Source organism: Somniosus microcephalus, chromosome 19 (genome assembly GCF_052327205.1).
Source record: "Somniosus microcephalus isolate GS21.2 chromosome 19, FLI_Smic_1.0, whole genome shotgun sequence".
NCBI lineage: Eukaryota > Metazoa > Chordata > Chondrichthyes > Squaliformes > Somniosidae > Somniosus > Somniosus microcephalus.
In genome coordinates, this window is record NC_141005.1 from 30105851 (window position 1) to 30118126 (window position 12276).

At 45.9% G+C, this 12276-nt stretch overlaps 1 long non-coding RNA gene across 2 annotated transcripts in view; it reads right to left on the reverse strand.

Annotated features, from left to right (window-relative positions):
• Positions 1 to 296: 296 nt before the first annotated feature.
• Positions 297 to 12276, reverse strand: part of LOC147104285 (uncharacterized) — a 103916-nt gene continuing 91936 nt past the window's right edge. For both annotated transcript variants that reach the window (XR_015072306.1, XR_015072304.1), the window contains exon 3: positions 297 to 504. This is a non-coding gene — a long non-coding RNA (uncharacterized LOC147104285). The remainder of the gene's footprint in view (positions 505 to 12276) is intronic.

The following is a 12276-nucleotide window of genomic DNA, read 5'->3' on the forward strand; positions in this document are numbered from 1 at the left end:
TCCCCTCTACCAGTCGCTGGGGGCGCCAGGCGCACAGAAAGGCGGCGCCACTGAAGTTCCGGTTCGGGGCGCACCAAGGGCGTTGCACCATGAAATGATGTCATGATCTGCGCGCGCAGCTGAGCGGGCGCTGCGGTTTTGCGCCGCCGCTAAATCTTGAGTGAAGTTCGCGAGAGGTGCAGATCATGCCGCGCCCAGGCGCTAGCCACTTAGCGCCCCACTTCTCCTCCTCCTAAGGCGCTAACAACTGAATTTCTAGGCCACGATATAATATAACCAACTAAGATGGCTAGGAAAACAAACACCCTAGCTGAAGTGTCTTTAATTTACATGTTATAAATATGATACCAACAGAACACTTTGAAGGTATGACTTCAGTAGATGTACCAAGCAATCACATGGTTTTTGTATTGAACTTGGAACACCACGGAGACAGGAGACTGTGGTTGTGGTTATAGAATTGAATGGAAGTCCTTCAATAAGAATGGCATCAAAGAGATAAATCTGTAATAACAATTTTATATGATAAGTTTTTGGAACACTTAAAGGTAGAGACATAATTATGCATGCAGCAGCTAAATTGACAGTAAGAATAGAAAAAAGTCAACAGGAAGATGACTAGAGATAATTAGCTTACATCAACAGAAAACTTCAAAGGATAAACCACTAAAAAAAGGTATAAAAATAGAGCTTTTCAGATAGACAGTCAGAAGTCGCTGGAAAGGGGCAAAGCGATTCTCTCAACTTCAGAGGCACGCTCTGTAAGTTTTTAACTCTGAGTCTCGGGGATCAAAGGTACTTTTAATTTGATTTTGGTGGATATTCTGGATTAGAGTTAAGAATAAGAAATGTAAAAATGTGCGAAGTTAAGATTTGAGAATAAGGATCTCTGAGGATAAGAAATGTAAGCAATTTGTTTTTCAACTGTTAATGTTGTGATTGACTGTATGTTGGCTCTTAAATAAATCTATATATTTTTAGAATTGTCTCAGGTAGTATTTCTGTATCAAACTCACAAACTCAATTTCTGTACACTCTTTTGTGAGGAGTTGCAGAATTCTGGGGGGTATTCCGGACCCTCATAATATCCAGAAGGTTACAGTCTAGTTAAACTTATTAAAAGTGCTATCTGGAGGACGGTAACATCTTCACGTCGTTCCTTTCCTTTAGGAAGAGATAGTCTGAACCTTTAGACCCAATTAAGCGTCTTATTGAATTCGGCTATCTTTAACTTTAGTTGAAGGTGAACGTCTGGGGAATACGTCTGATCTGGGGTAGCCCGAAAAGGGCTAGGACTAGTAATTTTCCCTTCACCCTTACATATGAAAATGAGGGCCTTACTGCCTGTTTTAGGACCCCTCTGCTAAACTGGATTTCGATGGTCCTGCTCCGTTCAGGATTTTTCAGTGGGTCGTTGTGGCCTAAGTGGTGACCGCCACCAAAAGATGCGCTTTTTAAAAAACAGTGCAGGAGTGCCCCCCCCCCCCGCCAAATCCACAATGCACGCACGCACTCACCCTTCACTCCCTCCATGTTGCCGCCTTACCTTAGGGTCGCTGCCGGTGAGGGAAGTGGCTCAAAATACATCTACTTAAAATGGGAGAGCTACCTGTGGAGGTGGGACAGGCACTGACAGCTTGCCCAAATAATCTAAATGAGGCCCGACGCCCAATTTTGGGCCAGTCTTAGACCTCCCGGATTGGGTGTGCACTAATGGCATGCCATTGGTTATACACCCAAAAACAGACCATAATCAATCGCTGCCCCATTTACTGTTGAGTTTACTAAGACTCTTTGGGTCTCTTTCAACTTCATCCTCTGCGATTTCCACACTATTCATGGAATACTCGCGTCGTTTGATTCTCTTTCCTATGTGTAACGCTTTGCACTCGTCTACATTAAATTTCATCTGCCATTGTTTTGTCCACTTACATATTTAGTCCAATTCATTTTGTGGTTTCAGAGCTGCTGCTTCTGATTCTATTGCTCCTCCTCGTTTGGTACCATTTGCAAATGTGACCATTTTGCATTGAGTTTCTGAATCAGGGTCATTTATGTAAATTAGAAATGGTAGTGGTCCTAACACCATGCCCTGAGGCACCCCACTCAGTCCTTCTCCCCACTCCAACATAAGTCCCTTTACAAGTACTCATTGGGCAGGATTTTCATTCAGGAGTCGGGTTGGAGGCGGGACTACAACTTTCGGAGTTGTAGTCCTGCCTCCATCGAGATGTGGCCAATCCACATGATTTTAACTTGATTGACCTTGTTGAGCCCACCCAGCGGGCTCAGCAGGCCAATTAAGGGCCACCCGACAACAGGTGACGTCAAAGACTGAAATTTCATCTGTCAAGAGTTTTTGACAGATGAATTATCAGCGTTTCACAGCTGTTTGAAGCTGTCAAACACTGACAGTCTTACTTCTAACATGAGTCCTTCACCACAGACTCAGTTAGAAATCTCTCCTGCACAGAAAGCTGCAGGCTGTCACTTTTGACAGTTCGCAGCCATTCTGCTTTCTGTGCCGGTGAGATGAGTGACTCCCGAGATCTAAAGGAAGGAAGGCTGAAAAGGTAAGAAAAGGTATGTAAAACTTATTTAATCACTTTAGACACACCAAACACACTTAACTTTGCACTCATGCACACATCACTCACCTGAACACCGACATCTCGACCCCTCCAAGTCCTTCAACCCGACGGCCCGACTCCTCTAACTTGGCGTGGTTTGGAGCCGTCGGGAATCCCACACTTTCACCTTAAAAATAGGGATTAGGCTAAAAACTGCCTGTTAACTACCTGTTAACAGGCAGTTAATTGGCACTAATCCCTTCCCGCCTCAGGTAGGCGGGTCCCAGTGCGGGGCGGGTACCCACCTCCTTTAAAACTGGCATGGAGGCGGGTTTGGGTGCGGGATGGGGTCGGGACCCCTGATTTTGGGATTTTAACTCCCCGCATGCCTCCAATCCCGACTCCACGGCCCAATGAAAATCCTGCCCATTGTTTCCTAAAATTCAATCACTTTCTTAACCATTCCCAAGGTTTTCCCTGAATCCTCAAAGCTTTGAAGTTAGCTAATAGCCTTTTCATCCAAACCTCCAGCATGCTGAAGCCAGACAAGACAGCTGTTATAGATTGGAGTCCAAGCCCTCAATAGCAGCAGCCTGAACATTCACAAGCAATACTCTGAGCTTAGGACCTTGGTGCTTGGGGCACTGTTGTAATTGGCCCTTGTATTGCCACATGCTCAATGCAGTTCTGTTAAACAGTCAAACATGACTGCACAGATTGGGCAGTGCACTCCTTCACAGATGCTACCAAACCATGCAGGATTCATGGCACACCCTGTAATGATAGAAAGGAACGTTGGTGCTCAGAAAGCATCCTTCTTTTAAATGCAGGCCCCGTGAGGCCAGAATCTCTTTGCTTTGCAGCTGAGTAAGAACACAAGCTGGTCCTCCAATCATCGGGTTCCTGCTCCTGCTCTCCCACTACTGCCTACTCACTTGTGCTCTATTTGACCTGATACGCTCTCCACAAACTGACCACTTAATCCTCACGGGGGTGGACGTACCTACATTGGTGTTTGCTATGGAAGGAGTGAGTGAATCAGGGTGCTGCCTCCTTGGGTGCCACTGGGGCCTGTGACTTTTTTTTGAGGCTCGGCTACAGAAACAGAAGAAGGACATATTCTAGAATGCTGGCTGCACAGCACCCTTTCAAACAGAGCCCTTTTGGGTGGTGTGCTAGAATGTGTCTGACTGAATGAATCAGTGATCGGAGAAAGAATAACAGGGGAAGAATGGTACTAGCCTGAGCTTTAGGAAAGCCACCAGTTAAAGCCTGCAGAACCCCCTCCATCTTCTTAGGTTCCAAGATGTCGAGCATAGCCCGTTCAAACTGAAAATTAGGGGGCCCTCCGCCTGTTGGGGTTTGCTTCCGTCTCTTATGTGTTGTCTTATCCTTGAAACTGAAAAGTAGTGTTGAGATATTGGAAGTTTGAAGAGCAGATAGTGACCACATGGCATCCCAGTTTGTGTGTAAGTAAATGACCACAAATCAGGCAGGTAGGTTGTAGTTTGGGGTGCCACCTTTCCAAATAATAATGCGACAACAGTTCCAGTTTGAAGAGGCAGTAATAAAATGTGCCTTGCTGCAGTATTAGCATGCATGTGAAGCTCAGAAAGAGCTACTTTGTGAAGGCTTAGGATGCAGCTTCAGTCATAGTTTGGCAAGGTGTGAGGAAACTTGGTATCTACTTAGTATAGTGAAATACTACACCCTTTAGCTGTTAGACAGAGCATTTACTGTATCCACCACCTCCTGCTAAGTGGACTCTATGTTGCTCCTGTGGGAATGCTGCCCTGGGGTCCCAAACAGGCAGCCCTCTGTACTTCCTGCAGAAACACGTCCGAAGCAGAAACAGGAAATGGAGGTGCTTTGCGCTGTTTGCCTGAAATTGCTAGTTTTCTGTCCAGCAACAAATGGCAGCCCCCTTAAATAGCCGCCGCAGTCTTTAGGGGCCACAGCTAAGTGCTAAACCCTGACAGTGAGCTCTTACCAAAAGGTCCGGTCAGGCTGGTAGGTTACTGTGTTTCAGCTCTGGGACAGGACAATCACCCCATTACCCTTTAGCAGCTTTGGTCTCTGTGCCTTGTCTACCCTCACTGTCCAGTTATATCTTTGTACCTACACGTTTGAGAAAATCTCTTCAAATAATAAGTGAAACAAGAACCTTTGGGCAGGTTCTCCATTTTGACCGCTCGGGAAGAACCTGTCTGCCACCATGAGTTCCAGTGAAGGAGTGACTGGGACAAACAAGGCAGCACTTAATCAATCTTAGTATTAGCACAGCACGGGGAAACCCGCCATCAGCTAAAGAGTTAAACACAAGAAGAGGTTGAGGGAAAACATTTTTATTTTCTTTCTATAAAGCTGAAACCGCCTTCTTTGAGTCAGAGTAGAGATAGGAGAACCCGGCAGACAGAGTCAGATTAGTGTAGGGGAAAAGGGTGGAAAGCAAGTCTGGCCCTTCCTCCCCCTCCCTAGGTCAGCGGCTGCAAATTGGTGAAGGCTTTTTTTTCTCTGAGAGCAAAGGGAAAAATACAGAAATGCTTGCCAAAGAAAACAATGGGCCCTTCCAGTGCTGGCCGCGTCCAGACAGTCTGGGCCTCAATCCAGCTTTCAAGCACCTCTCGAGCCCCTGAAAGTGCTGGGATAAGCAGAGGCACAGCCTGGGCTGAGAGCGACCTCGACAGAAGGCAGAGTAGGTGCAGCAAAGACTAATCAAACAGCCCAACATCAATGACATTTAGTAAAGGAAAAGTAGGGAGCCTTCAGTCTCGGTGAAAGACTTATTGGGTTCGCCTGAGGGCTGAGTTTCCTGAAGGCCCCAAAGAACGATTTTGAAATATTCGAGACGGAATCTGATAGGCGGTTCTTTGCACAGCAAATTCTTTTGTTTGCTTTCTCAATCTTGGATACCTTAAAAGATTTTAATTATTAGTTGAATCTTGGCTCTGAATGAGAAATGCATATTTTGTAATAAAAAAGTTCATTTCAGTTTAATAAATTGTGCATACCATTTAATGAATAGGGGTTTAATTTCCCCTGTTAGTGCACTGCTTAACACACTTATGTAAAATTTCTTTATGCACTGTTTTAACATGATTGTTAACCCAATTTAAAATAATGGCCAGGATGGAAAGGGGGATGAGTAGAGGATGGATCACACACCATTTCCCCCTCACTCTCTCCTTATGGAAGTGCACACTCTGAAGTTCTGTGTGATTATATCTTGGGATCAGAGAGTATTTATGATAGAGTAGGTTGTACATGATCTGTGGAAGAAGTGCGTTTACAGAGCCCAGTGCCCTTTTCTTGTTCCCTTCTTTCTGATCTTTCGGCGATTTTGCTGCTTCCAACACATGCTGTGCGGTTTGTGCTGTTGTAAGCGGTCTGTTGTTCACATTTCTTTAGTGTGCTGGTTAACGTGTTTGTATCAAATTCCTATTTTTAGCATGCTGATTAATGCATTTGTGACCGATTACTCTGTGTGCTAATAAAACTAACCCAACGTAGCACACAACGCAATTCCAACCCCAGTCTGTAAAGTTAGTCAAAAGTCTTGAGGAAGGTGAAAAGTCACAGGGAAAAGGGGAAACTTAATGAAGTTTCTCCACCTCCAGAAGTTAATGGAATGAATGTCCAGGATATCGGTCTTATGTTGAAACAACTCTTAAATCTGCAAACCATTTGAATACACACAAGAAATCTCTAAGTAGCAGAGTAAGGGTTAGTGCTGCTCAGTCTTGACCAGTAACAGTCCATTACTGATATTCCGATGACTGGGACCAATGTCCCATAGAGTTTGACACTTACCCTTACAACCTCCAGTCCTGTGCTCAACCACTTCTATTATTTGAGTGTTTTCCCCCTTCTTCATGTTCCTAACCCAAGATCACTGAGGTCAACTGCGGTCAATTAAAGCACAAAGCAGGATTTGAACCTAGGAATCTTCCTGGTGTGTGACTCAGCTACCCACTGAATAAACTGACTGAACCACTGCCGAGCTCCCACCCTATCTCCGTTTTCAGCATTGGAAGAACATATATTAACCACTTTTGTTAGGAGTCATTTTCACATATCCACTATTCTGTAACAAAAATAAATTCCTCCTAATTCTTGTTTTCTGTTGTTGATTTTGCCCTCTAGTTCTGTGCTCACAGTTTGTGTAAATTAACCCCATTATGTTTCCATTACCTATTCCTCTCAGCAGTTACAGTCCTGGATCAAGTCTTCAAACAAAGAAAAGCAAGTATGCCTGCACGTGCAGTGTGTTGGCTGTATGCTCGGTGGAATCAGAGGGATTTCCAGCAGCGATGTCACTTCATCAGTCCTGCCTCATAGTTTGACATCATGACCTGGAGGCCCAAAGAAGCACGTGCTCCCCCCCCCCCCCACACCCCCCCACCCCTGTCGGAATTTTTAAACATGGCCCGATAGGTGCGGACAGATGGTTGAATGGTGTTCCTCCCAAATTCCCACCTTTTCTAGGAACCCGTTCCTAATCTGTCAGACCCCATGGGCTGGATTTTACCAGCCCTGAGGAGGCGGGACTGCAGGCAAAATGAAAAAGTTATCAGGCAGTTAAGAGGCTTTTTCCCATTTTGAGACTTCTGCTGCCGGCTTCCCGATGTCGGGGAACCCCGCCAGGGTAAGTGAGGCGTGCTGTGGGTCTGTTGTAATGTTTGTGTATAGATGACAGCTGCAGAAGTGGTGTGAAGGATCCAATGGGACACTGGTGAGTATCAGAGGTAAGGAGATGTTGGGAAAGTCATTTTTAATGTGTTTAGATTTTTCTGCAGGTGACAAGCTTTGAAGTGTTTGTGTGGCCTCACCACATTGGGAGAAGTGACAGATTGCTTCTGTAACCTCACCTGCAACTACCATCTGTTTTATCCTAAGGAGAGAGTCATTGGAGAGCCTGAGGGCAAGGGCTAACCTTTGTACAGTGATTGTCAGTGTTTGACAATGCCTCAATGTTGTCAAACACAGACAAATCATCTGTCAAAAATAAATGCTACATGTCCCTTTAAGAAAACCGGCAGATGAAGCATCATCAACTGACGTCATCTGACACCGACTTTCCCTTAATTGGCCAGCAAGCCCGCAGAGCGGGCTTAACAAGGCCAATCAGGGGAAAATAGCATCTGTGCGTCAGCCGTCATTGGGGGCGGGACTAGAACTCGGAAGGCAGCAGTCCCGCCCCCAACTCATCTCGGCAGGTAAAATCCAGCTCCATGACTCCTCTCACATGTTGGATGACTCTCAGCTCCAGTCACTCTTCTCTCATGCTCTCAGATTGTGACTCTTCCCTCATGCTGTCAGATTACATAGGATTACATAGGATATACGACTCAGAAACAGGGCATTCGGCCCAACCAGTCTATGCCGGTGTTTATGCTTCACTCGAGCCTCCTCCCATCTTTCCTCATCTAACTCTATCAGCATAACCCTCTATTCCTTTCTCCCTCATATGGTTATCTTAAATGCATCTATACTATTCGCTTCAACCACTCCTTGTGGTAGAGTTCAACATTCTCACCACTCTCTGGGTAAAGAAGTTTCTTCTGAATTCCCTATTTGATTTCTTGGTGACTATCTTATATTGCTGGCCTCTAGTTATGCTCTTCCCCGCAAGTGGAAACACTCTTTGGGCTCGATTTTCCCAGCCCCGAGGAGGCGGGTTTGGAGGCGTGCGAGTTGTTAAAATCACCAAAACTGGCGGGCGGGCCCATTCCCGCCTCCATCCCGCCTCCGAGCAATTTTCCCAAGTGCGTGTTTTCTGACCCGCTTTCCATCCCACCTCCAAGAGGCGGGATAGGCCCTTAAGGCCCTTAACAACCACTTAATTGCCTCTTTCATCCCATTTTGAGAGGCCTTTCCAATTTTAACACATTTCCCCCCATCCTACACACCTCCTCTGGAACACGCCAGGTAATCCTGGTGGCCTCACTAGTGGATTGCTTACGAACAGCTGCAGCTCCACCATTACAAAGGAGTTTTCACCGATGATCATTTGCAGGTGGCAGAACTTTGTTGTTTCAGGTCTGGGGGAACTTTTAGCAGGCATACTCAGTGTTGTGGAAGTTTGGAGCCTGACACCCATCTCCAGTGTGACCACCTTGGAAACCCCTCTCCCCACCTTGACTAAGCACTTCTTCAACTGAGGCATATACCAGAAGCATGGCGACCATTTAATTTCTTTCCTCCTGGACATCAGATTCGGATGAAGACCAGCCGCAGCAGCAGCAGAACCATGAGCAACAGCAGTACCAACAGCAGGAACATCAACAGGAGCGCCAAGCTGCTAGTCATCCACCTGAAGATGCACAGGCCAGAAGGCGCCAGAGCGCCACCATATTGCTGCCCGGGATGCAAGGGATGCACCCATCCTGGCCAGATTTGCTTAGCCTGCACAATCAAACACTTTAGTCTCGCTCCTTCTTACCAGATCATCGACAATGGAGAAGAACCTACGGAATCCTATCACTCTGACCACCATTCTGATAATCGCAAGGCGCCCTAAGCCCTCAATGTGAAAGTCCCATTTGCGAAATGACACAGGCCACAACTTCAACAATTTGCCATCAAAACACTTTATAATATAATCACAATGATGGCTGGTCCAAAAACAAAACAACACAGCACCCAAGTGACTACCCTTGTGACTACTTGTGCTTTATCTTCCTCTTATGCGTGCTCCTACGTGGTGCTTCCCCTGTGGCTTCAGCAGATGTGGAGGCCCCTTGCTTGCTCTCTTGCTGCTCCTGTCTCGATGCCTTTGGCGGGCATCTTCTGGGGTGGCGAACCTGCGCGGGCTCACCAACAGTCTGCTACTCCTATGGCTGTGCAGGGGCTGAGACGCCCATCTCATTTGGGTGAGGACTCTGGTGGGGCTCTGACCGAGGGCTTTGCTGTGGCATGGTTGTGTGAGCTTGGAGAGGAGCCCCCACTTCCTTGTTGTCTGCCACCAACATCCCTCTCATGGGTCAGCCCCACTTCAGAGCTAGCAAGTGGCTAGACAGCACCTTGCTGCACTGCAGGGGGGCCAGGGGGACCCATTTCTGCACTGGAAGTCCTACTCCAGAGGACTTGCATGAAGGTCTGCTTTGTTTGCCCAATAGCTGACCATCGCTCCTCAAGAGATGTCATTCTATTCTGAACAATTACCATGTTTTCAATACCCTTGCAACTAAGCTCCTCCATGGTCCATGGAAGGAGTGAGTGTAGTGAATGCATAGCAAAGATGCTTAGAAGGATACAAAGGACCCTCCCTGTGTGTTGTAAGTAGTTGTTGTCATGGCATCACAGTGATAGGAAGTGTGAGGGCTGCATGGTCGAATAGTTAAGTGAATGTGACCATAGCGAGAGAGAGAATGGGTAAGGGCACAGGGATGTAAGTGTCAAGTGGGATGTGGAGGAAGAGGTTGGCAAAGCAGAGTGCTGGTGAGGAGAGTTGATGGGGATCAATATATATTCCACTGAGGAAAAAGGGGCGTAAAAGAAAAGACAGCCATCCGTGGCTAAGTAAAGTAATAAAGGATAGTATCCGACTGAAAACAAGGGCATATAAAGTAGCCAAATCTAGTGGGAGGATAGAAGATTGGGAAGCATTTAAAAGCCAGCAAAGAATAACTAAAAGATGAATTAAGAAAGGGAAGATAGATTATGAAAGTAAACGAGCAAAAAATATAAAAACAGATAGCAAGAGTTTCTACAGTTATATAAAAAAAGAGTGGCTAAAGTGAATGTTGGTCCCTTAGAGGACGAGACCGGGAAATTAGTAGTGGGGAACATGGAGATGGCAAAAACGCTGAACAAATATTTTGTATCAGTCTTTACAGTAGAGGACACTAAAAATATCCCAACACTGGACAAACAGGGGGCTATGGGGGGGAGGAGCTAAACACGATTAAAATCACTAAGGAGCTGGTACTCGGTAAGATAATGGGACTTAAGGCGGATAAATCCCCTGGACCTGATGGCTTACATCCTAGGGTCTTGAGAGAAGTAGCGGTAGGGATTGCGGATGCATTGATGGTAATTTTCCAAAACTCCCTGGATTCAGGAAAGGTCCCAGCAGATTGGAAAACTGCTAATGTAATGCCCTTATTTAAAAAGGGAGGTAGACAAAAGACTGGAAACTATAGACCAGTTAGCCTAACATCTGTGGTTGGTAAAATGTTGGAGTCGATTATTAAGGAAGCAGTAACAGGACATTTGGATAAGCATAATTTAATCGGACAGAGTCAGCATGGTTTTATGAAGGGGAAGTCATGTTTGACAAATTTGCTCGAATTCTTTGAGGACATAACAACAGGGTGGATAAAGGGGAACCAGTGGATGTGGTGTATTTGGACTTCCAAAAGACATTTGACAAGGTGCCACACAAAAGATTACTGCACAAGATAAAAAATCACGGGATTGGGGGTAATATACTGGCATGGGTGGAAGATTGGCTATCTAACAGAAAACAGAGAGTTGGGATAAATGGTTCATTCTCGGGTTGGCAATCAGTAACTAGTGGTGTTCCGCAGGGGTCAGTGCTGGGACCCCAACTCTTTACAATCTATATTAACGATTTGGAGGAGGGGACCAAGTGCAACATATCCAAGTTTGCCGATGATACAAAGATGGGAGGGAAAGCAGTGAGTGAGGAGGACATAAAAAACCTGCAAAAGGACATAGACAGGCTAAGTGAGTGGGCAGAAATTTGGCAGATGGAATATAATGTTGGAAAGTGTGAGGTTATGCACTTTGGCAGAAAAAATCAAAGAGCAAGTTATTATCTAAATGGAGAGAAACTGCAAAGTGCTACAGTACAAAGGGATCTGGGGGTCCTGGTGCATGAAACACAGAAGGTTAGTATGCAGGTACAGCAGGTGATCAGGAAGGCCAATGGAATCTTGGCTTTTATTGCAAGGGGGATGGAGTATAAAAGCAGGGAAGTCTTGCTTCAGTTATACAGAGTACTGGTGAGGCCACACCTGGAATACTGCGTACAGTTTTGGTTTCCATATTTAAGAAAAGATATACTTGCTCTCGAGGCAATTCAGAGAAGGTTCACTTGGTTGATTCCGGAGATGAGGGGGTTGACTTTTGAGGAAAGGTTGAGTAGGTTGGGCCTCTACTCATTGGAATTCAGAAGAATGAGAGGTGATCTTATCGAAACATATAACATTGTGAAGGGGCTTGATCGGGTGGATGCGGGGAGGATGTTTCCACTGATGGGTGAGACTAGAACTAGGGGGCATAATCTTAGAATGAGGGGCTGCCCTTTCAAAACTGAGATGAGGAGAAACTTCTTCACTCAGAGGGTAGTAAATCTATGGAATTTGCTACCCCAAGAGAGCTGTGGAAGCTGTGACATTAAATAAATTTAAAACGGAGATAGACAGTTTCCTAGCTGATAAGGGAATTAGGGGTTGCGGGGAGCAGGCAGGGAAGTGGACGTGAGTCTAGGTTCGGATCAGCCATGATCCTATTGAATGGCGGAGCAGGCCCAAGGGGCCGTATGGCCGACTCCTGCTTCTACTTCTTATGTTCTTATGCTCGTATCAGATTGAGGGTGATGAGAAAGTTATATTCACTTTTCCGGTGCGGAGAAGGTCATGAAACCTCTTCCTGCATTGCAGCCAGGTTCTGCGGCTCATTGAAATGGAGTTGACAACCTGGGTCACTTGTAGCCACACAGCTTTTGTCTGCTGGGGTG